This window comes from Papaver somniferum, chromosome 4 (assembly GCF_003573695.1).
Source record: "Papaver somniferum cultivar HN1 chromosome 4, ASM357369v1, whole genome shotgun sequence".
Classification (NCBI taxonomy): Eukaryota; Viridiplantae; Streptophyta; class Magnoliopsida; order Ranunculales; family Papaveraceae; genus Papaver; species Papaver somniferum.
This window is the reverse complement of record NC_039361.1, coordinates 18,006,557-18,033,187: the sequence shown is the minus strand read 5'-3', so window position 1 is coordinate 18,033,187 and position 26,631 is coordinate 18,006,557. Positions and strand designations below refer to the sequence as shown.

Genomic DNA, 26,631 nt, shown 5'->3' with positions numbered 1-26,631 from the left:
ATGAAATACGCGAGATAAGGACAAGCTTCAATTTATATTTTGGTGACCCTATTTTGTCTTATTGTTGGCCCCTAATTCTTTTTGGGTGGCCCCTAAAAATGCTACGAAAAAAAAAAACACCATTTTCTGTTTTTTGTTTTTTTTTTTGTGGAAGAGAAAGTGGAGAGATGATGAGAGAGTGAGCTAGGAATTAGCCTAATTTTTAAATACGTGGGGGTGACTGGTGAATGAGAATGTGAAAGTGAAAGACAATTACTTCATTCCACACTTCCGTACCTCCGCTTGTTCGCTAGTCAATTCATAGTCTCCATACCCATAATCTTCACAAGCAAAGACAATTACTTGCTGTCGCCAATGGCCAAAAATGAAAAAGGGGTAATGGGTAGAGCCTACTTTGAGACTAATGTTTGGACAGCAAACTTTACAAAGTCAAAAAACATGGCTAATGTTGAGGTATCATCGGTCTCTTCTCTAACATGTCATAATGGAGCACAAAATTATCCTGAAATGGTAAAAATAAAATAGGAAAATTAGAATGACAATTTAACATAGAAAATGTTCAACATGCATCTGGTAAATGATGATTTTATTCCGAACCTTGCGAATAGTCTCCCATGTGTTGGGATCGAAGCAGATGTAGGGTCCTCTCTCATATGTGCTTGTCTTGACAAGAGGTTCCATGTTAGGACCCCTAATTAACCATATCCGGAGCTCCTTGTGGTAGATCCATCCTCTTGTGTGCCTACATAGGACAGGGTAAGCATTGAACTACAGATGCACAATATGGAATTAAAAAGGAATACAATGCAAGGGGAGGGAGACTTACAGCTCATTGGCAGCAAATAGTTGAGCTGCGTCTCTTGGCATGCTGCATAGAAAACAAAAAACATCGCAAGTTATTTTCGAATTATAGCAAGTCATATAGAACACTTTATTGAAATAACCAAAAAAAAATTGCGAGAACAAGAAAATAGTGCACCTGTAAAATATACTCCCTCCGTCCCTAATTAGATGACCTAGTTGTAGTTTGCACAATTTTTAAGATAAGGATGTTAGTAAAACTTAGAAATGATTCATCTCTTAAACTATATCACGGTTTTTCGTAAACTTTATACCGTTGAAAAGCATTTTAAAATACCTACCTAACGAATATAAACATAACTATCAAGTTATACATATTTCTTATACTAACAAAAATAGGTCATCTATTCATGGGACAAAACTTAAAACCAAGTAGGTCATCTAATTAGGGATGGAGGGAGTATAAAATAACATCTCAGGCCCGAACTTCAAGAAATACTTTTACTGCATTCATCACATCAGAAGGACATCAGAAGGATGAGACAAGGAAATGAACTAAGTGAAACAACTCACTACATCGAGACTAAAGAGTCAGAGCGGCTCACCTGTAGTACCGGCGGTTGCTTAGCATAATAGCATTCAGGCACTCTGAATTCTGGTTCTCCTTTTGCTGGCTCGTCAGACCATGGAGATCCAAATATTTTATGAAGGTCATCCATTGAGTTTAAATTTAGTCCCAGTGTTGTTAGATCAATTCCTAGAGTAAGAGATGTGAGATCAGGATCTGTCATCCTAATCACATTTAATAGGCCAAGCAAACCAAAATGATCAGCAGCAGATTGTGTTGCCTGCAAGGACTTCATATTCTGTTCTCTGTATGATTGATTTGCCGCCGACATCTGTTGCATGCGAAACTGGGACTGATTTTGAAGTTGTTGATACTGTTGAATAAGCTGATCATATGAGCCCATACCAGAAGCAGAATTCACCGAGTTTACAGATCTCAATCCAATATTAGATTGTCCACTATTCTGAACCTAATAGGAAAGAGAATAAGAAACGAAATTTACATACAAGTGAACCAGAAGGACAACCTTCCAATTACACTACTTCTGCAATAAATCATTGATGGGAACAAAGACATACCTGTGAATGGAAACCACCATGAGAAGTTGGGAATAAATCAGAGCCATGCAAATGAAGAAGATCTTGATTATTTGCGTGGCCAAAAGATACACCAGCACTACTCACTGATGGAGAATGTTGTGGTTGCTGTTGGTGGTGAGATGAGTATGTACCTCCCAAGCTAAATCCTGCAGACCTTCCCATCTGTATGTGAGAAGTAAAAAATCAGAACAAACTTTCATAAGCGAAGGAAAGCTTGACCCTGTCCATGATTGTTTAAAATGGAAAGTTATCCATTGACAGCTGGCCATTAATTACAAAAATCTTCATAAATAAGAATATTAAAAGGAAAATTAAAAACGAAAATGAACCAATGAATTGTGATAAAACAAGATGAATAAAAGGCCTAAAAGTAAAAAGATAGACCAAATAATCGTTGAATCCTCCTTATAAGTCAAAGGCTATGTCATTAAAGCTGACTCTTCCACTGAAAATCACGTGAATACTTCCATATAACACATTTATCTGGAATTTCTGCCTTTCTTAAACATTGTGTATTTGTATGGTTTGCAAATTAAAAAGGTAAGAAGGTAGCTTTACAAAGCAAATAAATAATAAGGTTATGCATGCTCAATGCAAGTTCCATATTGGAACATAAACTAGCCTTACATCCCTGTCCCTAAGTTTTTCTCTTTCAGGAATGGCTGTTAAGGAGAAAACTGAGAAACGCAAAGAAACTTTGAAGCCTAGACTTACAGGGAAGTGTTGAGACTGCATCATCGACACAGCAGTATCATTGTTCTTTCTGAAGCACCGTAAAACAACCATAAATCCGTTTTTAAATCCGTTTTGACAAGAAAATTGATTATTACTAATAAACCTAAACAAGTGCCAACTAAATTTAAACAGCTAGACAGATATGGAAGACAAGTCTCCACGAAGCGGCAATAACTAACAATATATATGTCATTATTTTATAAGTTAAAGATAATGCAAGATCAAAGAGCCATAAAAGTGACAAATTGTGTTCTTGAGAATAGAAAATACCTTTAAATCCAGGTAAAACAGGAAAGTCTTCATTCTGGATGCTAAATTCCTGGTTTTGTTGAACAATGGGGCTAACTCCTTGCTTGTGCAGTGAGCCTGAAAAGCAAGAATAATTGATGTTTTGTTGCAAGTTCAAGAACATACAGATAACACCAAATAACAAAAGAAATTTGCTGAATACCTAATTGCCCTTGAGGACCTCCGGAAGAATTAGGGCGGCCTGTCAACCCGGGGAAGTCATTAAGATCAAAAGGGGAACTATCGTTGGAGTTCATATCACCTAACATTCCCATAGAACTTAACGAGTTGTTGCCTCCTTGTACTTGGCTCTGAGATAGCGGACCACCAGTATTAGAATAGGAGTTTCCTAACATAGACATCATCTGCGGCGCTGAATACAAGATATATTATTATACTTCATATACCACATGCAGAGAAGCACCAAAAATAATTCATGGTTCATTTTAGATAAATAGTCAAATTAGAGGTACAGGAAATTCATGAGAAGGCAAAGTGTTCTGCTCAGAGAGAAGACACGGATGTGATTATTGATTTCATAGAACAGGATACTTCAAGTAAGATTCTTGTACCATAAGAGATCAACTAAAGCATCAACTGCAATCACCTCATATTTTTCCGAGGATCAAGAGTCATTGGCAGTCAAACTAGTATAGAAATATCCAGACGATTCCTTCAGCAGATCATACACACGTAAAATGAACTCTTACCGTCATCTTACTGTCATTTTGCTTACCTTCTCACGATAGAACCTCAAGTAAATCGCATATAGCAGTCTCATCTTTACTTAATCACTATTTTACACTCCATCTCTCTACCGAAAAAGATGAATCCCTAAAAGCTAATCATAATAAATTTGAGCTCACAGTACATTTAAACAAAAACATACTTGAAACACGCATCAATTCAGCTCATTAAAGCTCAATAATTAACCTTAAGAAAACCTTGATTTAAAAAAATCCAAAACCTCTCAATAACCATTTTATTCCAGAAACCCTAATAAAAACCAACAGATCACTATAATAAACTCTATAAATCTAGACAAATAAAATACCAAAACAGATTAGATCAGCTCAATAGTTAAACTAATCAATCACATTCAAGAATTAAGCATAAGAAAACCCTAAATTCAACACTAAAAAAATCCAAAAAAAAAAAAAACGCGAAGTGAAGGAAAAGAAACAAAAAAAAGTTGATGATCTAAACAAAGGAAATGATTATTTGATCATATTCTTGTATCGATTGGTTAACTGAGAAAAGAGACTACCTCTTTTTTTCTTGAAGCGGGAGTGTAGAGCAGTTCAAGCAAGAAGACGAAAAAATACGGAGGATTTAATTTTTCTTTTTTTCTTTTCGTTTCCAGAACTATTCATAAAAACCCAACGTGACCAAACTTGTGGTACAAAAACCCCACTCAAATGTTGGGATCCATTGAAACTTCGTCTTAAACAAAATTGATACAAAAATCCCAAATTGTTAAAAATTGATACCAAAACCTCAATTTTCAAAATTGGTTTCACCAAACTCTTTGATGTTTCATCAAATTTTACGGTTCTTTGGGGTTTTGTGTTACTTTTGTTTTTCGGGTTTTTTTTTGTTACTTTTGTTTTGATGGGCTTTTTGTGGATGGATAATGACACCTTTGGGATTAGAGCAAGTCTTATGGTGGAATCCATCCATCTTCCACGCCACCTCAGCAGTTGGAACTGTGGATGGAAGCGCAAGTGTAATGGTGGAATAGTAGAAACGCTATTCTTAATGGAGTTAAAAAAACGCAATTAAGAATAGAGCTAAAAAAACGCTATTAAGAATGAAGCTTTTTCTCAGCCGTTAGATTTTAACAACTCATTTTAAATCTACGGATAAAAAAAAAACGCAATTCTTAATGGCGTTTTTTAGCGCTATTCTTATTAGCGTTTAACGCTATTCTTATTGGCGTTCAGATAGATTCCACGAACTCTTCCACGAAATCGTGGAACCTTGCTTGGATTTTCTGTGAAAGCGCCCCAACTTGGAAGCCACTAGACTTGACATTCCATGGTTTTTCCACACTTGGAATAGTTTGGATTCCACCATAAGACTTGCTCTTATAACTCGCGTACTGTTTCTTTTTTCTGTGAAAGAATAATAAGTAATGGAAAAATAAAATGGAAAATGTGTTATATACGAAATGAAACAACACGTGGTGGAATCCTAGTGGTGGTTTTGTTTCAAGATCTAGCCTAATGGGGGTGATAGTTATTAGAAAGTTAGATTGTTGACTTAAAATATAATATGGGTGTAGATAACTTACTAGAAAGATGGTTTCCGAGGCTTAACGTTGTAGAGTGGGGATGACGACGTTAGACATAGTCCTTATCTGGTATGTGCATTCACAAGAATCACCATGGTTAGTGTCACACCTGCAAATGCCCAACTATGACTCGGTAATATAGTGGTTTCAGTCATCTCTTATCACCCTCTCGTATTTTAGCCTTATAAATTTGCACCTTTGCAAATAGCAACATTACTCTGAGTATGAAACGGAACACTTACTTAGATTTTTTTTTCTTTTCCTTCAATTGTAGCACATACTACAAGGAGAGGTTAATGCCATGTTTAAGCTTCACAAAGCTTAAGGAGTACTTTCGAATTAACATAATACCAAGGCAAACATTTAAGCCAACGAACTCACTTTCATTAGCTTAAGGGAAAGGGTACAAAATTTTGTCTAACCAATGGGCTTACAAAGTTTTGTCCACACTTCCGTACCTCCAGTTGTTCGCTAGTCAATTCCATGTCTCCATACCCATAATCTTCACGAGCCATTAAGATACAAGAAAAAGAGTAATAAGTCTTGGGTTTTAACCAGCATATGTAAAGGGTTAGACATTATAAAAGAAAATCATAGCTTGGATATAGGAAATGGCGAAAGCATTAATATGTGGACAGATAAATGGCTTATAGATGGTGAGATACCAAAACCTAAGATTGATGTTATTAATAATGGTTGCAATAAGGTCTCTGATATGATTAACTCTAATGGAGAATGGAATAATGGTTTGCTAAACAATCTGTTTGATGATGAACATATCATGAAAATTAAAATGATTGAACCTAATACTAAAAACATTGACAAGCCTAAATAGATTGGTACTCAGGATTGAGGAGTCACAGTTAAATCTGCTTACAACTACTTATGTAATAGGAAACACTTGGATGTCAAAGTTGAATGGTTAGATATCTGGAAACTTAAAGTTATACCTAGAGTGCATTCGTTTATGTGGAAATCTCTTAGTGATTGTCTGCCAGTCAGGGAGAGATTAGGTAGGCATATCCATTTAGATACTCAATCTATTATGTGTAATACAGTTACAAGTGAAACTATTGACTATATTTTCCTTGAATGCAATTTTTTTGAAACCATCTGGAGAGGTATGTCTTATTCCCATATATTTTACAGTAGAACAAATCTTGATTTTAAAAAATGGTGTTGTTTGTATGGTAAAAATAATTCTACCTCAAACACGAACTTAATGGTGATTTTGTTGAAGATCGATCTGCTGTTTTATTCTCCAATTGAATAGTGGGGTACCAGCAAAAAACCCTCCGATGCATAAGTCAGTTTAGGTTTTTTACGGATAATTTTGTGGGGAAGATTTCATAACGTTTGGGGTTGTGAACCCCGTATTTATATGGTGTGAATTTCCGTTTTTTTCCTCTAATTTCGTGGTAGGCATCAATTGCCATAACTGGTCCTGCATGCCTCCTCCAATAACTGACCCTGCATGCCTCCTCTAATAACTGGCCCTTGCATGCCTATTGTCATGAATGTCATTGAATGGCCCTTGCATGCCTCTTAGAAGTTTCCAGAAACTTCCTCTATGGCTAAGGAACTAGTCAAGCAAAAATGGATAAAAGAGACCAAGCGCACGAAATAGTGTAAAATGCCAAGCCCAAGAAGTAAAAAGCTTGCTTAAGCCCACATGGGGCATACAAATCCTCAAGTACAACTGAATGGGGCTGAAATATACTGAGCTAATGGCTTGACTAGCTTGCAACTCGGCTAGCTTGGCTCAGCATGGCTTGGTTCGGCTCGGGGTGGAATCATCCTTCAGTTGAACAGAGGAGGGGTGCACAAATCCAAGGACTACGGAATTAAGTACATCGTGATGCACTGCATAAGGAGTATGGAACTAAGTTACGCTGCATTGCACCAAATAAAACCCACAGGCCGGCCAGGGTATGCCGTCGGTGACCTGCTGCTGAACTGTGCCAGAGAAGATGACGGAGACGGTGCCGGAGAAGAGTAACGGTGCGGGAGAAGACAAACTGGCGTCATCGTAACGTCATCTGCTGGCGTCGTGCTGACGCAATTGACTGCAACCCTAACGGCGTCATAACCTTAATGAAATATCTAACGGTGTAAGGAACATGCCGACGTCGTTATAACTTAACAGAATATTTGAAGAATATTCCGTCAACGCCATCGTTCTTTGACGATTTGTTGATGTCATAATGACATCATCGTCCGCTGACACCTGATGACGACATGTCGACGATATGGTGACGTCATCATTTGCTGACATCTGATGACATCATGCTGACGTCATACTTTGCTGACATCACTGCCTTATGTTCTCTGACTGCGTAATATCATTTGACATGGCAGTGTTTGGTTGATTAGGAATTGATGACGTGGCTAGTACCTCCATGACTTGGCTTGGATCTTTTCTCATGGGCTTCCATGCACAAAGCTTATGAAGCCTAGCTAGCTATTTTGTTTGGTTTGCTGCACATGGGCTTGCACATAGAGTGCTTTTAGGACCCAATTTGTCTTATATTTGGTTAATATGAGGAGCATATTAGACCCAAGTGAGCCCATTTTATGTGTGAAATATTAGGGTACAAGCATCGCCCTCTCTTGATCCATAACTCGTTATGGGTTAAGAAGTTTGGGTTTCCTAATTCTACTGAATTTGCAATTTTCTGGAGTGTTGCATAACTCGCCCCCCACGCACGTTGCTCGGAGTGCTATGCAACTCGCCCCCAAGAATGTAATGAATGCGTTGGAGTGTCATATATCTCGCCCCCAAATGGTTGAGGTGACATATAACTCGCCCCAGTATGTTGTGGTGTCATGTTGCTCAATGCTCGCGCAAGGGTGCACTTCCCTGCTGCATTTTGCATGCGCATGGAATGAAAAGTTGTGTTTTTATGCTATTTTGAATTCGCGCAGGGGGCCAATCTTACTATTCAAGATGCGCGCAGAGTTGAGATGTGTACGTTTTCATATGCCTGGACAGGTGAAAATGTTCGCCACATTTGTTGATATCCCATATAATGGGGATTCAATTGGAATAGGGTAAAAATGCTCGAATTGTGCATTCACCCTATCTGCGAGGTGTCAGAGACGTTGCTGACAATAGACTTCAACTGTATTGTTTTTCCATTTAGGACTGACTGCGGATTGGAACGTCCGTAACATCTTAAAACACGAACAATTTTGATAAAGTGTGGAATACCAAAATAATGTTGAATTAAATTTATGAATAGAAATAACAAGATAAATACCTACTGCTCGACAACAGCTGCCTCGTTAAAACCTTTGCGTGGAACACCCAGTGGGGTAAAACCATCATAAAGGAAAAAGAGTGTAACACAGCAGGATTGGAAACTATTCCTAATGATAAAACTTCTTCAAGTGGAACGAATTTCATGGCTTCCATGGTTTTGATTCCTTAGTTCCATTGAGGTTCCTTAAGTAGTAGGAGCCACAAGATGGTGGCCTGTCCACTATGTATGGACCTTCCCAGTTTGCTCCGAGATTTCCACAGTTTGGTTCCATTGTGGCTGCTCGGGTTTTCACCAGGACCTATTCACCGGGTTTGAACGACCGTTCTCTGACTTTACGATCATAGCTCAACTTGATTGCTTGTTGGTACCGGACCAACTGTTGTAAGGTTTTTTCTCTTTGTTCTTATAAAAACTCTTTATCCAAAGCCAGTATGTTTTCGTTTTTTCCGGATTTGACAGCACGAGTTTTGGTATTCTTGAGATGTACCTCGGTGGGTATGACTGCTTCTGTCCCATAAGCCACTGTGAATGGGGAAAAACCAGTGGATCTTTTTGGGGTCGTTCGATAGGACCATAAGACTTCAGGAACTCTTGTGTCCATCTTTCCTTCGCTTTCTCTAGCCTTTTCTTGAGATTGTCCATAATAACGCGATTGGTTGCTTCCGCCTGCCTGTTACTCTGAGCACAATAAGGGGATGAGAAATTTTGGCGAATATTCAGGTTCTTGCAGAATTCTTCGATCATCCCAGAATCGAACTGCTTCCCATTGTCTGATACTAACTCGTTTGGGATTCCAAATCTGCAGACGACATTCTCCCATATGAACCTTTTCACATCATGTCTGGTAAGATGTACCAATGCCACTGCTTCAACCCATTTGGTGAAATAATCAGTAGCGGCTAATACGAATTTAACGCCTCCATGAGCTCTGGAAAGTGGTCCGACGATGTCTAGTCCCCACATAGAGAATGGCCAGGTACTGAAAACTAGATGCAACTCGTTGGCAGGCCTTTTAGGAATTGGAGCATGCTCTTGGCATGGCAAGCATTTCTGCGCGTATTCTTTAGACCAGACCATCAGACCAAACGGAATAAATTTAATAAAGTCGACCACTGGTACCCTTGTATATGCCAGTTGTGTTGACCTAGAGTTAGTATTATCGACCACTGGTACCCTTGTATATGACAGTGTATTGATATTAGTCCAGACCAGTATCTCAGTCCATTAGGATAGGTTCATCCTAGTAGTGGCCTTCAGACAGATATGGGAAACACCGTTCACCTAGTAAACATCAAAACCATCTATATTTTTCTATATCCATCTCTTAATTTATCCATGTGATTTGTTGACTCCGGATATTGATGTCCATAGTGCGACTATCTGAGTAGAGATCTGTCACTTATATATGAATTTTAGTATGCTTGAGTGTAAACTCGTGTACAACAATTGGAATTTCGCATCAGGGTACTTCCTCCTGTAGTCAATAAGTATGCCAACCAAGGAGATTCTTTAGTGCCTTCCAAGGTTATGCGTAGATAGTTAGGGTCTGGAGTATAAAGGTTTTGTGGGTATACCTCTGGTAAGCCCTCGCGAGACTATAACTCAGCCACTAGGGCCACCTAGGGGTTTAAAGGCTTGTTGCATACGCTAAATGCAACCGACGATGCCTGAGACAGTGAGTTAGGATTTTTATTTTCATTATTTGATTTGCTCGAGGACTATCAAATAATAAGTTTGGGGGTATTTGATAGGCTCAGTTATGTGTCTATTTTGATCTCAATTATGTATATTGTTAGTTCTCGATTTTGTGCTTATTTTGCTATTTTATGTATTTGTAGGTGTTTTTGGAGAAATGGATTTTTACGGCGAAATCTGCTCGAAAAGTTGATAATGGTACCCTACTATTCAGACTCTCAGTATGGATAAGGGGCAACCAATTGATAAGGGGCGCCCATGGCTATTTGCACCCCACAATTTACTGTTTCCTCCCCAGTTGCTAAAGGGACACCGTAGCTGGATTAAGGGGACACTACCTTCTTCCCCGTTTAAAGTCTGTTTTGGCGGGAAAGCAACTGCCAGAGTTTGGATTCGAATTTCGGACTAGTTTGGAGAGATTCAAGAGCTGATTTTGGCGGCATGGTCTTCTGATGGTTAAACAGGGCCGGTATGGTTGTTGGAATCGATTAGATTTGGCTGGATAATCAAGTTCTGGGTTAAACAGGGAGAGAGAACTTTTCTCGGTTTTGTTCGATTTCTGGGCATGATAAAGAGAGATTTAATCGCAGCTTTTCATAAGGATGGACTTTATTGGACTAAACAGGGTTGGTATGTTTGCTTTGATCAACTAGAATAGGCTGCATGATAATGTGGAGAAAAACAGAGGAAACGTATCACGGGATACTCTGATTTGGCGTTTGAAGAGTTTAGTTCGGATTTTCTTCACTATTTTGATTGGGATTAACCTATTTCGATAAAACAGGGATGGTATAGGATTTAGATACGCAGAAAAACAAGTTTCCATGCATATCTCGGTGAATCAGGGCAAGGGAAAGTCACGGAAATTTCATGGTGTATATTTGGAAACATACGTGAAGAAGCGGAGAGAATATATTCTAGTGATTTGATTCTATCATCTTACAGTTGGTATTACTTCTAGAGACGTTTAGAAGAGATAAAGAGAGAAAGAAAATCCCGGTGACTTCCGGTGAAAGAAAACCGAGATATTCTCGGATTTATTCGAGAGAATTTGGGGTCTCGTGTATATAAATAGGTGCTGGCAGGCTCAAAGAAGAAAAGAGGGAGGTTGGGGAAGTTTTTGTGTCGCTGCAGAGCCGAAACTCAAGCTGCAGGAGGAGTTGCAGCAGCAGCAGGAAGAAAACGAAGCTGAAGAACATACAACTGTGCAGGACAGTCGTTTCGTAGGGTCTTAAATTCAGAATCCTGTAACAGTCCATTAATAACAATTATCTTCAGTTTGCAACAATTTCTGTAACAGTTGACTCTGTAACAATTATATTTGTTACAGATTCGTTGTAATACTATTTTTCTTCAACAAAACACCTTTTGAGCCATGTTTATATCTTTGGAGCGTGTTTTCACCATCATGAGCTAAAACCCAACACTGAGATGACGGAGGAAGCCATTCTCTACGCGTGTGGTAAATATATTTAATTCCTTTATGACTTTTGCACTATTTTAAATTGATTCATGATTTTTCTTAATTGATTGTGATTTTGTTTGATGGCGTATGCTTGGTCTTAGTATTTTTGATACGTCATGCTTGTTATTTACAGTCAATCTTTTATAAAATCTACCTTGGAAAAGAATAAAGAGTCAATATTTATTATGTTATGAGCTATAATTGTCTGGAATCGATAGTTGAACCACATGAATATGAGAATTGGTGGAATCTTGACTCTCAGTGCCTCTCGTTATTTGTGACATCTTTTGTATATATTTTTTAGTATTAAGTCTGAAATCAAATCTTTACAAGTCTTTGAACGAACTTTATTTACCACTTCTACAATCACAACAATTTTTGGCGCCGCCGACGGGGATTTGTGTTTAGGTTAGGGTTTTAGATTTATTTTAGGTTTTGTTTTTGTTTTTTAGTTTTATTCTTCTTGTTCTATCTTACGTTTTTGGGTATTTGTCTATTTATTGCAGGTTTTGAATCAAAAAGAAATTGGAGACTAAAGACCTTGGGGATTGAAACAAGAGACAAAGCGAAAAGAACTGAAAAGAAGACAATTTTATTTTTGTTTAATTTTTAGGATTTTGTTTATTTCTTCCTTTTTTAGAAAAAACTGTATTAGGGTTTATTTTTAATTTTTGTAATTTTTCTTTTCTTTTTGGACACTTTGGACTTTAAACTTTAGGACATTATTTTAAACCCTACGGAAGGGTAGTTTAAATATAAACTGTGTGCAGAGAAGGACGGCGATTACGATATCGCCTCGGCCCCTCGGGTTCGTACATGACATAGAAGTCGTGGTCCGAGTCTACTTCAGCGGTTCTTCGCCCGTCTGGTATGGGAGGTAAGTTTTTCGAAACACCCGCGAATCCCCTATCAGCGGGTTTACTGTATTCCTTCGTTTTCATATATGTTTAGGAGTTGAAAACGGATGCTTTAATTGCCTAGTAAAGGGAAAGGACTAGCCATACAAGATAAGGGTTCGGATTTCATCACCGTTCTCTTCTTGCCCGCCTTAGGAAAACGAAACCAAACGCGAACCTAAGCCTAAAATTTTGACTAGAACGAGACCTATAGGGTAACGAGCTTAATAGGAAAGTCGTTCGAAAAATGTTGGTTACTCTTTTGAGCATACTTCGAAGTTCATGATGGTTTCTGTGAGTTGAATGCGTGACTGCGCCGCCTTATAATACCGGTGAGGCCTTTGGGTATCAAAGCTCCACCGAGCTTCCCTCGCCTCTATTCAACTTACTTTGACTCAGATTGATTCCAGAGGGGTTTTCTCAGATTATAACGAGTTCCTTTTCGAAAGAATAGAAGCTGGTCTAGAAACAATCTAAGTGGAGCCATCATGCTTTTTGTTTGCTAGAAATTAATAGGTTTGATTTGGTTGAGTCAGCCTTGTTTTGTGATTGCATAGAATTCCCTACCTTATTATTTTGCATGCCTGAACGTAAAAGAGACGCCCTAGGTAGATTTGTTAAAGAGAAACCTAGTAGTTCTAAGCGTCTCGATTACCTCAATTTAGAAAGCCCGATTCTTGAATATTCCGTTTTTGAACGTCCGTTTGAGGAGAAAACCCATGATATTCCAATAGTGCCAGAAATGGAAACTTTGAAAGCTTTGTTAAACCCTACTAGGACTACTCGTCCCTCGTGTATCAGGTTATCTGAAACTGAAGCAAATTATGAACTTAAGCCTGGAACCTTACAGTTGCTCCCAATATTTTTAGGGAAAGAAAATGAAAACCCCTATTTCCATGTTAGGGACTTTGAGGAAATTTGTAGTACCCTAAAAATTAGAAACCTTGATGATGATGCTTTGAAACTCAGGTTATTCCCCTTTTCCTTGAAAGATAAAGCCAAATCGTGGCTATATAGTTTGGCTTCTGGATCAATTGAAACATATGAATAACTTACACCTGCCTTTTTGAACAAGTTTTTCCCTAGGCACAAAACATCGTCTATTAGGACGCAAATCTGCACATTTTCTCAACAGGAGGAAGAATCCTTGTATAGGTATTTGGAAAGGTTCAATGATCTATTAGCACAATGTCCTCATCATGGTTTAGAAAAGGTTAGGTTAGTTCAGATCCTTTATGAGGGTTTAGATTATCCCACTTCAACCACAGTAGAATCTATGTGTACAGGTGGGTTTGAAAACCAAACAGTTGATGATGCGATGACATATTTGCATTAAATCGCCGAAAAGACCCAACAATGGGAAAGTAATAGGGGACCCCAGAAAACAATTCTTCTAGGCAGAGGAAACATTAATAGGGTAGAAGAAAACTTTGAATCAGATGCCAAAATTGCTGCTATAGCGAAAAGGTTAGAATCTTTAGAAGTGGGTCACACTAGTGGTAGATTAGAGCCTTTTAGGGAAGTCCAGAATAATGAATAACAAGCCAATGCTCTCTATAATAACACTAGATTCGATAACCGTCAGAAGTTTGACCCATATTCAGAAACCTATAATCCTGGTTGGAGAAACCATCCGAACCTTTCATGGTATAAAGGCCAGAGTCAAGGTCAGTTTAGTAATTCTAATGCTCCCACCGGTTTTGGTTCAGATAAGAACTCTTCAGGTCAGTTTCAGAACTCTTTAGAGAATAGAATGACGAGCTTAGAGGAATCTCTTAGTATATTAAGAAAGAGCCAGGATATGTTAGCACAGAGCCAGGACATGTTAGTAAAGAGCCAAGTTAGTTTTCAACAGGAAACCAAGCAGAACTTTCAAACTAATGCTCAAACTCTTGCTAAGTTAGAACTTCAAGTCGGTCAAATAGCTAAGACCTTAAGTGAGAGAGATAACGGAAGGTTCCCTAGTCAGACTAATCCAAATCCTAAAGGAGTTCATGAAGTAGGTACAAAATCATCACATCAGTTGAATGTTGTTAGAACCCTTAGGAGTGGTAGAGTAGTAGACAATCAGGTGACCATGCCCGATAGTGAGCATACTGTAGTTCACCCCTCAGGACCAACCATAGCTGAGGAGATTGATAAAGTTTTTGATGATGTCAATTCGGCTCCTGAGAGGCCCTATTTTATGCCTAGAGCCCCATTTCCACAGCTATTAGTACCAACAAAGAGTGAATCCAACTTTAATGACATAATGGAGGTTTTTAGGAAAGTTACCATAAACCTTCCGTTACTAAAAGCCAAGTTTCTTAAGGATATGTGTACGCGAAAGAGAAAGCTTAGTGTCCCTAAAAAAGCCTTTTTAGCTAGTCATGTAAGTTCGATCATTCAGAACCCCACAACTCCTAAATAGAAAGACCCAGGTGCGCCTACCATTGCTTGTACGATAGGAAAACACAGGGTACACAAAGCTTTACTTGACTTAGGAGCCAATGTGAACTTACTCCCATACCATGTGTACTTAAATCTAGGGCTCGGTGAATTGAAACCTACCAAGATAACATTGCAGTTAGCTGATAGGTCTGTCAAGATTCCTCGTGGTATGATAGAAGATGTTCTTATTGAGGTCGACAAGTTTATTTATCATGTGGATTTCGTGGTCTTAGATACCCAACCTGTCCCTGACCCAGAGAACCAGATACCTGTGATTTTAGGTCGCCCATTTTTAGCTACGTCTAATGCGATCATAAATTGTCGAAATGGTATTATGAATCTATTTTTTGGTAATATGACTATTGAGTTGAATATTTTTAATGTCAATAAGCTACATTCTGAGCTAGATGACACGTGCATTGAAGTGGTGAACATGATAGGAACCTTAATTCAAGAGTCATTGCCAAACCTCATATCGGAAGATCCATTAGAGAGTTGTCTAGCCCACTTTGGCATGGATTTCGACGAAGATAGTAACATTGAACAAGTAAGTGCTATGTTGGATTCTATTCCTATGTTAGATACTGAAAAATAGCTAGGTTCGAACCATTACTAGCTTTTGAGTCTACCTTAATCCCTTGTTTAGAAGATCCTCCTAAGTTGGACCTTAAATATGCATTCTTAGGGCCATCTAAGACTTCGCCTGTGATTATAGCATCCGATCAGGACATCAGGCCAGAAATCGTGCTTCAAGACAATAAGGAAACTCTAGGTTTGACCATACAGGATATGAAACATATAAGTCCTACATCTAGTATACCTCAAAAGAATTTAGAGGATGAACCACCTGATTATAACTCAGAGAAAGCAATTGACCTTTTTCAGAAACCTGATGGTCTAGAAATTAGGAGTATTGTGACTAGTCTATCTAGAAACACCAAAAATTCTAAGTTTAGGGGTAGTGATCGTCAATTTTCCCTAGTAGAAGTCCCTAACTTGGGACTCGATCCTAGTGCATGTGAGGTATCACTTGAGTCTATTCAGACTCCTCAACCCGATGCCAGGAGGAAATCCAGCTATTAAAGCCCCGTTTTTCGGATGAATCTGTTTTTAAAAACACTCATATGAAGCCCAATTAGGTGCCCCAAATAAATCCAGTTGTCTTGCAAGAAACTTTCAATGAGGTTGTGCTCCTTATGTTATTTTTTCTGATCCTGTGCAGTTGTTTCATATTAGTGGCAGTTTTATTTGGTTTTGATGACCCACAGTTATTTCGACTACTGATATATGATTTGAAAGGTAACTAGCCATTTTATGAAACTTGATGTCTGGCTGAAGACTTTAAACTTAGCACTTTTTGGGAGGTAACCCAATCTCATGCAACACGGTAATATCTTTCCTTAACTCTTTTGCTTCAATGGTAACAGTTTCTCCTTGTTCATGCTTTTAATTTCATCTTTAGAACATTGAGGACAATGTTAGATTTAAGTTTGGGGTATAGGAGAAACATTTTAGTTACAATAAATAAATTTCAGAGCCTATAAATTTATGCTTATTAAGGATGGCACTAACCAATTTATGCCAGGAGTTGAGGAACCAATCTGATTAGATAAAAACATCTAAAGAGTCTATTCATAAAAGCACAGAGCTCAGGTGTTAGAAATAACATGGTAGTTTCGCCATATCTCGTTGAGTCCTTTTCACTTTTGTTTTTTTTTTTTGTTTTTTTTTATATGTTTCTCTAAGTGATTTGGTGGGGCTCACAATTCAAGTTGTTACCAATGTTAGGGTGAATTAGAGTGATTGAGATACCATGAAGAAAAAAAGAGAGATAAGAAAAAAAAAAAAAAAAAAGAAAGAAATTAAGACCAGACCATCAGACCAAACGGAATAAATTTAATAAAGTCGGCCACTAGTACCCTTGTATATGCCAGTTGTGTTGACCTAGAGTTAGGATTATCGACCACTGGTACCCTTGTATATGCCAGTGTGTTGATATTAGTCCAGACCAGTATCTCAGTCCATTAGGATAGGTTTATCCTAGTAGTGGCCTTCAGACAGATATGGGAAACACCGTTCACCTAGTAAACATCAAAACCATCTATATTTTTCTATATCCATCTCTTAATCTATCCATGTGATTTGTTGACTCCAGATATTGATGTCCATAGTGCGACTATCTGAGTAGAGCTCTGTCACTTATATATGAATTTTAGTATGCTTGAGTGCAAACTAGTGTACAACAATTGGAATTTCGCATCAGGGTACTTCCTCCTGTAGTCAATAAGTATGCCAACCAAGGAGATTATTTAGTGCCTTCCAAGGTTATGCGTAGATAGTTAGGGTCTGGAGTATAAAAGTTTTGTGGGTATACCTCTGGTAAGCCCTCCCGAGACTATAACTCAGCCACTAGGGCCACCTAGGGGTTTAAAGGCTTGTTGCATACGCTAAATGCAACCGACGATGCCTGCGACAGTGAGTTAGGATTTTCATTTTCATTATTTGATTTGCTCGAGGACTAGCAAATAATAAGCTTGGGGGTATCTGATAGGCGCATTTATGTGTCTATTTTGATCTCAATTATGTATATTGTTAGTTCTCGATTTTGTGCTTATTTTGCTATTTTATGTATTTGTAGGTGTTTTTGGAGAAATGGATTTTTACGGCGAAATCTGCTCGAAAAGTTGATAAAGGTACCCTACTATTCGGACTATCAGTATGGATAAGGGGCAACCAATTGATAAGGGGCGCCCATGGCTATTTGCACCCCACAATTTACTGTTTCCGCCCCAGTTGCCAAAAGGGACACCGTAGCTGGATTAAGGGGACACTACCTTCTTCCCCGTTTAAAGTCTGTTTTGGCGGGAAATTAACTGCCAGAGTTTGGATTCGAATTTCGGACTAGTTTTGGAGAGATTCAAGAGCTGATTTTGGCGGCATGGTCTTCTGATGGTTAAACAGGGCCGGTATGGTTGTTGGAATTGTTTAGGTTTGGCTGGATAATCAAGTTCTGGGTTAAACAGGGAGAGTGAACTTTTCTCGGTTTTGTTCGATTTCTGGGCATGATAAAGAGAGATTTAATCGCAAATTTTCATTGGGCTGGACTTTATTGGACTAAACAGGGTTGGTATGTTTGCTTTGATCGACAAGAATAGGCTGCATGATAGTGTGGAGAAAAACAGAGGAAACGTATCACGGGATACTCTGATTTGGCGTTTGAAGAGTTTTGTTCGGATTTTCTTCATTATTTTGATTGGGATTAACCTATTTCGATAAAACAGGGATGGTATAGGATTTAGATACGCAGAAAAACAAGTTTCCATGCATATCTCGGTGAATCAGGGCAAGGGAAAGTCACAGAAATTTCATGGTGTATATTTGGAAACATACGTGAAGAAGCGGAGAGAATATATTCTAGTGATTTGATTCTATCATCTTACAGTTGGTATTACTTCTAGAGACGTGTAGAAGAGATAAAGAGAGAAAGAAAATCCCGGTGACTTCCGGTGAAAGAAAACCGAGATATTCTCCGATTTATTCGAGAGAATTTGGGGTCTCGTGTATATAAATAGGTGCTGGCAGGCTCAAAGAAGAAAGGAGGGAGTTTGGGGAAGTTTCTGTTTCGCTGCAGAGCCGAAACTCAAGCTGCAGGAGGAGTTGCAGCAGCAGCAGGAAGAAAACGAAGCTGAAGAACATACAATTGTGCAGGACAGTTGTTTCGTAGGGTCTTAAATTCATAATCCTGTAACAGTCTATTAATAACAATTATCTTCAGTTTGCAACAATTTCTGTAACAGTTGACTCTGTAACAATTATATCTGTTACAGATTCGTTGTAATACTATTTTTCTTCAATAAAACACCTTTTGAGCCATGTTTATATCTTTGGAGCGTGTTTTCACCATCATGAGCTAAAACCCAACACTGGGATGACGGAGGAAGCCATTCTCTACGCGTGTGGTAAATCTATTTAATTCCTTTATGACTTTTGCACTATTTTAAATTGATTCATGATTTTTCTTAATTGATTGTGATTTTGTTTGATGGTGTATGCTTGTTCTTAGTATTTTTGATACGTCATGCTTGTGATTTACAGTCAATCTTTTATAAAATCTACCTTGACAAAGAATAAAGAGTCAATATTTATTATGTTATGAGCTATAATTGTCTGGAATCGATAGTTGAACCACGTGAATATGAGAATTGGTGGAATCTTGACTCTCAGTACCTCTCGATATTTGTGACATCTTTTGTATATATTTTTTAGTATTAAGTCTGATATCAAATCTTCACAAGTCTTTGAACGAACTTTATTTACCACTTCTACAATCACATCACTCCCCATTTGTTCCAATAATCTGTACATTTGCTTTAATGCCAAATTACCCTACTGGGTGTGTTTTTTCATTTATCACAAACTGATGCCATGTTTTCTTTCGCATGAATTATCGATTCTGTTCTATGGAAACTCTATGCTTTTCTTGATTATCTCATTGTGTAAAAATGTGATACTTTTCCATGTTTCTGAAAATGACCAAACGAACTCTCTGATTGAAACCCCACTGTTAGCCAAAAATTTATTTCTTTTACAATATTAACATGAGTTTTTACCATCCATGTTTGCTCCGTACTTGTCGTGTGATACTGTACTGAGCATTTTTGTTTCTTCTCGGCATTTATAACTAATCTGTTTTGATGGAAATTCCGCATTTTTGTAAAGGATAAATTTCTCCTTGATTATGTTAGAATTATCAAAGACAAAACCTAGGTAAGGGAGCATTGTCATGGAAAAGATTCAAGGCAGTTGTAAGGGAACAATTTTATCCGGTTGTCTACCTTGAGGAGAGACGGTTCAAGTGGTACAACTTGAAGCAATCCATACAACCAAACCGTACAACAATATACTTCGGAATTTCATAATCAAGCTATGGTTTTGGATTTAAACTTGGAAGATCATGCTATCTATATGAAGTATATTTCCGGGTTACATGAATATATACAGAAGGAGTTGAAGATGTTTTCGGTAGATACTATCTCTGAAGCAAGTATTAAAGCTAATGTCATTGAAGGCAGGCTTAAGAAATCTGATTCAAAGGGAAATACTAAGGTGAAATCTGGAGGTACCACTGTCAAAGGAGGTGAAAGGAGCAAAGAAGAAGGGAAGTCTAGTAATAAGGAAGGTTTGTATTGCACCCACTGCAAGCAAACAGGTCACGTTGTCGACAAGTGTTGGGTTAAGAACCCTCATCTAAAGCCCAAAGGGTTGCAGAGGAAAGAAGGCAAGAAGGCAGCACTAGTCGCTCAAACTCTAAAGGAAGTCCACGGACTAACGGAACCCAATTCCAAGCTTTCTCTTATGACAGGGCAAAAGAAAGACCTTCTAAAGATGATCTTAGGGAGCGACTCTTCACAGTAAAGATGTAAGTCAAAACAATACTAGTTGATATTGTTATTGACCCGGGAAGTCAGAAGAATTTACTTTCAAATTATTTGGTGCAGAATTTAGGATTAAAGACTTTCAAACATCCAAAACCATACCCTTTAGGATGGCTTCAAAAGGAAGGGGGCTTACAAGTTTCACAGCAGTGCACGTTCAAATTTGCTCTAGACGAGTCATATATTGACGAAGTTACATGTGACGTAGTTCCTTTGGATGTTTGTCAGGTGGTACTAGGTATTCCTTACCTATGGGATAGAGATGCAACTCCACATAGGAGGGAACAAAAGTACACCTTTACCAAAGATGGAGAAAGTTTTGTGATTCGGGCTATACACTCTCCTCTTGAGGGAGAAATCTTAATCACAACCACTCAGGCCAAGCGGTTGTTGAATGCTAACACGAAGTTCATTCTTCTTGTGATCCGTTCTCTTGAGGAGAAGCCGAGTAGAGTTTGTTTGGAAGCCTTGTATGAAAAATAAGAAGATGACCTAGAAAGGTTGAAGTTGAAGTATAAGGATTTATTTTCTGATGTCACGGGATTACCTCCAAAGAGGAGTGTGGAGCATGAAATCATGTTGAATGGGGAGAGTTCTCTACCTAATGTAGGTCTTTATCGCACGACCGTAGAGGAATCTAATGAGATCAAGAAACAAGTCCAGGAACTTCTAGAATTAGGGATGATAGTGCCAAGTGCTTCACCTTGTGGATCAGCGGTGTTGTTGGTTCCAAAGAAAGATGGAGTCTGGCGTATGTGTATTGATTATAGAGCATTGAACAAGATCACAATCAAGAATCGTTACCCTCTACCTAGGATAAACGACATGATGAATCAGTTGGAAAAAGCTCGAGTCTTTACAAAGTTGGATTTTAAATTCGGATACCACCAGATGAGAGTTCGAGAAGATGATACATGGAAGACTGATTTCAAAACCAAACAAGGCTTGTTCGAATAGTTGGTGATGCCTTTTGGTTTGTATAACGCTCCAGCGACGTTTATGTGTTTGATGAATGATTTGTTACGACCTTTTATAGAAGATTTTGTGATTGTTTATTTGGATGATATCCTAATATACAGCAGAACTTGGGAAGAGCATATCGTTCATGTTGAGAAGGTGTTTAAAGTGTTACATGAAGGCCAGCTGAAGTTGAACGTAAAGAAGTGTGAGTTTGGAAATGAGGAGTTGGTGTACCTTGGATTCATTGTTGGTGGTGGACAAAGAAATATTGATCCAAAGAAGGTTGAAGTGATTACTAAGTGGCTTAGACCTAGTACTGTAACTGAAATCAGGAGTTTCTTAGGGGCTTGCACCTACTTACGTAAATTTATTCGGCATTTCTCGAATATTGCAGGACCGTTACATGGTTTGACGGGAGATAAGGCAAAGTTTGAATGGCAACAAACCCATGAAGACGCTTTTAAGTTACTAAAGAAGGAGATTTCAGAAGCACCAGTGTTGGCATTGCCTAACTTACAGCGTACTTTGGAAGTTGATACCGACGCTTCTAACTATGCATTGGGAGGAGTGTTGTTACAAGATGGTAAACCAGTGGAGTACCATTCAGAATTGTTCTCAGGTGCTATTAAGAACTACGCACCTTATGACAAAGAATTTTATGCTTTATATCAATGTATAAAGCATTGGCGAGTGTATCTCTTAGGTAAAGAAGTAGTGGTACGTTCATATCACAAACCATTGGAGTATCTACATGCACAGATGAAACTACAACAAGCCCGACACATGAAGTGGATGTATTACTTGATGGCTTTCAATATTCTCATTCGGTACAAGAAGGGAGTAACAAACAAGTTGGCATATATGTTATCTCGACCTCAAGATCGAGCATTAATGGTGGCCATGAGAATTCAGCCAATTGTTCCTCAAGAGTATGCGGAGTCATACGCATCCAGCAAAGACTTCAAGAAGGTGTCAAAAGGTTTGAAGAGTAGTTTTAAAGGCGACTTTGAACTTCAAGATGGATTTTTATACAAGGGTCAGTTACTTTGCATTCCAGAAGATGGAGATCGTTTATAATGGTTGAGAGAGGCACACACATCTCGAGTTGCTGGACACTTTGGGATGAATAAAACTCTTCTTAACCTTCGTCGTTATGTCTTTTGGTCAAAGATGCAAGATGATGTGTCTAAGTTAGTTAGAGGGTGTAAGTTGTGTAGCACATCTAAACCTTCCAACAGAAAACGTGGGTTATATCTACCATTACCAGTACCATCAAGGCGTTGGGAGAGTATTTCTATGGATTTTCTTGGTGGGTTACCAAAGACTAAGTCTGGTTATGATTACTTGTTCGTTGTGGTCGACCGATTCAGCAAGATGATTGCATTAATTCCATGTACAAAGACGGTAACGGAAGCTGGTGCAACAAAGCTCTTCTTTGAGCATATGTGGAAGCATTTTGGTTTACCTACTTCGATTATTTCTGATAGGGATAGTCGGTTCCTTAGTCATTTTTGGGATTCTTTATGGAAGATGATCGACACTAGGTTGAAGAAGAGTACAACTTTTCATCCACAAGCAGACGGGCAAACAGAAGTGGTCAACAGGACTATGGTTCACATGTTAAGGGGATATAATTCTAATCATCCTAAAACTTGGGATGAGAGTTTACCATATCTACAGTTTGCTTTCAATAGAGCAGTTCACAGTTCTTCGGGAAAGTCTCCTTTCGAGACGTGTTATGGTTACTTACCACCTAGTCCTTTTGATCTAGTATTTTCTAGTGACACATCAATGGGGGGAAGGAAGGAAGTGAACGACAAAAGGCACAAAAGTTCTTGGAGAAGATATCTCAGATTCATGCAACTGTTGAAGCGCAATTAAAGAAGTCACAAGCCAAATACAAAGCAAAACATGACAAGCATCTTGTGCCTTGTAATTTCGGTGTTGGTGACTTGGTATGGTTAAAATTAGGTATGGAACGACTGAAGGGCGAAGGTAAGAAGTTGAAGCCATTGAGATATGGACCATTTCGTATTCTCGATCAGATTGGTGACAATGTCTTTCGTCTAGATCTGCCACCTTATCTAGAAATATACTTGGTAATAAATGTCGAATACTTGAAGTTGTTTGAACCTCCATTACTTGATGATGACGACGAAGACACTATGATCTTACCACGAGTAGAAGACTTATGGTTTGATAGAGAGGAACCACTCAAGAAAGACTGCATATTGGAGCAAAGAGTGGCTACCCAACGACAAGGAGAGAAAGAAGCTTTTCTAATTGGATGTCAAGGTCAAGTTCCTAGCAAGTCCAAGTGGTTTAACAAGGAAAAAGGGACTCTCGAGTTCCCTAACCTTCATTTTTAGCTCTCACAGGAGTTCAAGTTCTTCAAAGGGGGACCCATGATACAGGTGTATCCGTACTCCTTTAGGAAACTTAGTTAACCTCAAGCTAAGTTGAGGGAAGAATCCTATTCTAGGCAGGTATCCTTGTTTAGGCAGAATTCCTAGTTAGGGAAGAGTTTTGTTTTAGGCAATACTCTTAGTTTAGGAAATAGATTCCTAATAGAAGTCCTTGGTCGGCTGAGTACGATGAGGGCTATAAATAGATGGCTTTGGCTAACAGCTAAAAACACAGATTCTAGGCACAAAAAAACCTAACAAACAGTTTAAGATTGATCCACTGTTTAGGGAAGATTGTGAGCGTAACAAAGAGAGAATTTTAATCATTTTCTTGTTCATAATCTAGAGAAGATATTTTCTTCGAATCACTACTTGTGTTCTTCTAAGTTTCTCGTCTATTATTATTTTGAAATCCGCCTTTATAGTGTAGTTACCAAGGTATGGAGATCATACCTATCAATATCAGCCGAGCATATTGAGCCGCAGTGATTCCTGGAGCAGCAGGTGTGACCGGAACAACAGCAGCAGCAACATATGCTGGAGTTTCATGATCTCTGGATCTCGGTGTATCTTTTGGGTATCTGTTGAGTTTCCAGCATGTAAGAAGAGCATGTTCGTGTTTGTTACAATGGTCACAGAATGGACGTTGTCGTTTATTACCATTGCCAGTGTTGTTGTTATTGCCAGGATTGTAGAGAGTTCGCGGATTGGATCTTGCTAACTGAGAGTCAATGCGAGAAACATTGAGAGTGACAGATTCAACTTGAGGAAGATAAGATGAGTTAATACCTTGTTGTTCCTCCTCATGCCTCACAAGATTGTACATCTTGGCAGCAGACGATATAGGTTCCATTAACAAACACTGACCGCGCAATGCAGAAAACCGATCATGAAGCCCCTGTAGGAATTCCATGGATCTGTCTTGATTGTGATAAACCAAAAATTGTTTTCTTACATTACAGATGCATGGCACATGAGGTTTGAATGAATCTAGTTGATCCCACAGAGTTTTGATTTGGGTGAAGTACATCAAAACGTTCTGGTTCTCTTGTTTCGGGGAAGAAATTGATTGTTTCAGGGCAAAGAGTTTTGGGGCATTGGTATGTAAAAAACGATTTTTAATCTCTAACCATTGTTATCGTGCAGATGGGAAAGACATGACACTAGATCGGATGACTGGGTCAACATAGTTTTCAACCCAACTACCCACCAAGTCATCTGCTCGAGTCCAATGAAGAAGATCAGTCGGATCTGTGGGTTAGGTGATGGATCCATCAATGTAGCCTAGTTTAGCTTTAGCACGTAGGGCTCTTATGATTCCTCTTTCCCACAGGCAATAGTTAGTATCGTTGAGAAGATGAGTGAATATGACAGTTGTGGGGTTGTCAGCCGGATGGACGTAATAGGGACTTGATTGAGGAAGACCTGAATCTCTATTAGGTGGAGGATTACTGGAAGATGGAGGGATTTGGATCTCATCTTCAACAACCATGATGATGCAGGTGCAGAAAAAAAAAAACTAACTAACCTAGCTCTAGATTACCATGTTGCAATAATGGATTTGGGTTTTCTATCTCAAACAAGTGTGTAAAGAGTTGTTGTTTTGATTAATATTTATAGTATCAGATGTAGTACAAGTTGTTACAAAGATAAGTGGAAAAACAAAAGAATAAAAAGACTGAACAAAAATACTAGCAATCTACACGGAAGGAAGACTAAGAAAGTTGCAACAAACTATCTGCTCTATGATTTATCTGTTGACCGGATAAATTTAATAGTTTTCAAGGAAAAAAAGCAGAAGAAATTTTTAAAGACCTGTGTATTCCTAACTTACTCTAGGATATTTAGATTTGTAGCATGCACCTTCAAACCATTCTTGAATCTGAAATTTTTACCTCGTTGAAATATATCCCCACCCGAGTTATTCTTTCAGGTGAGGGGCCGTGAGGCTAAACTTTTGTTCGACTTAATGGATCAGCTTGATTTAAGGCCCATCCGAAATAGTAACACTGGCGGGATCTATTTTGCCACGATTACAGATCTTTTCCAAGTTTGAGATTGAGCTTTGAGATTGAGCAAAGTTGAGTGCATTAAATCTTGCTAACCGGTGAGAAATGCGATTTTCACTTGCGTACAGTTCAAATTGGTAATGAAGACTCTCGTCTACATCATTACAATGTCCCCACAATCATATTAAATGAAGCAAAAGAAAAAACCTCTCAGTTCCCACTGAGTCAAACGGCCTCTCATGCATAGAGATGATGAACAGTTATACACGCACCGTGATTCTTCACCGTGATACATATACCGGAACATGTTCTTAGGACCCAAGATTTATAGGGCCCACTTTGTATGTTCCACTTTGTACATATTGTGGTGGATTTCCAATAGAATTATCCAAAGATGACTGAAGTTCAGTGGGATTTGTTGACCCCACTCTATTCAGGGTGTAAGAGCAAAAAGCAGGTATAGTCCAATATGATGATCCATTAAATGCGAACTTTCTTTTTTACATTGACCCAAATAATAATTTCATGAGATGTTGCTTTGAATCTTGATTATTTGACTCATGCCAGTGCAAGTACAAAATAACCTTACATTTTTCACCATTCTATAAACTTTTTCAATACCACAGTATACTTGCACCGGCATGAGTCAAATAATCAAGATTTAAAATTGATATCTGTTGTGGTACGCATCATCTCCTTAAATTGATATTTCTTGTCATAAAAAATGGGTTCTCTTCGTTTCTACTAAAATATTTCCACAATCAGAATCTTTTTTGGGCGGAAAGAAGA

General features: G+C 38.5%; 1 pseudogene; it reads right to left on the bottom strand.

The window, feature by feature from the left end:
• Positions 1 to 236: 236 nt before the first annotated feature.
• On the bottom strand, positions 237 to 24,746 carry LOC113272099 (annotated as a pseudogene).
• Positions 24,747 to 26,631: the final 1,885 nt, after the last annotated feature.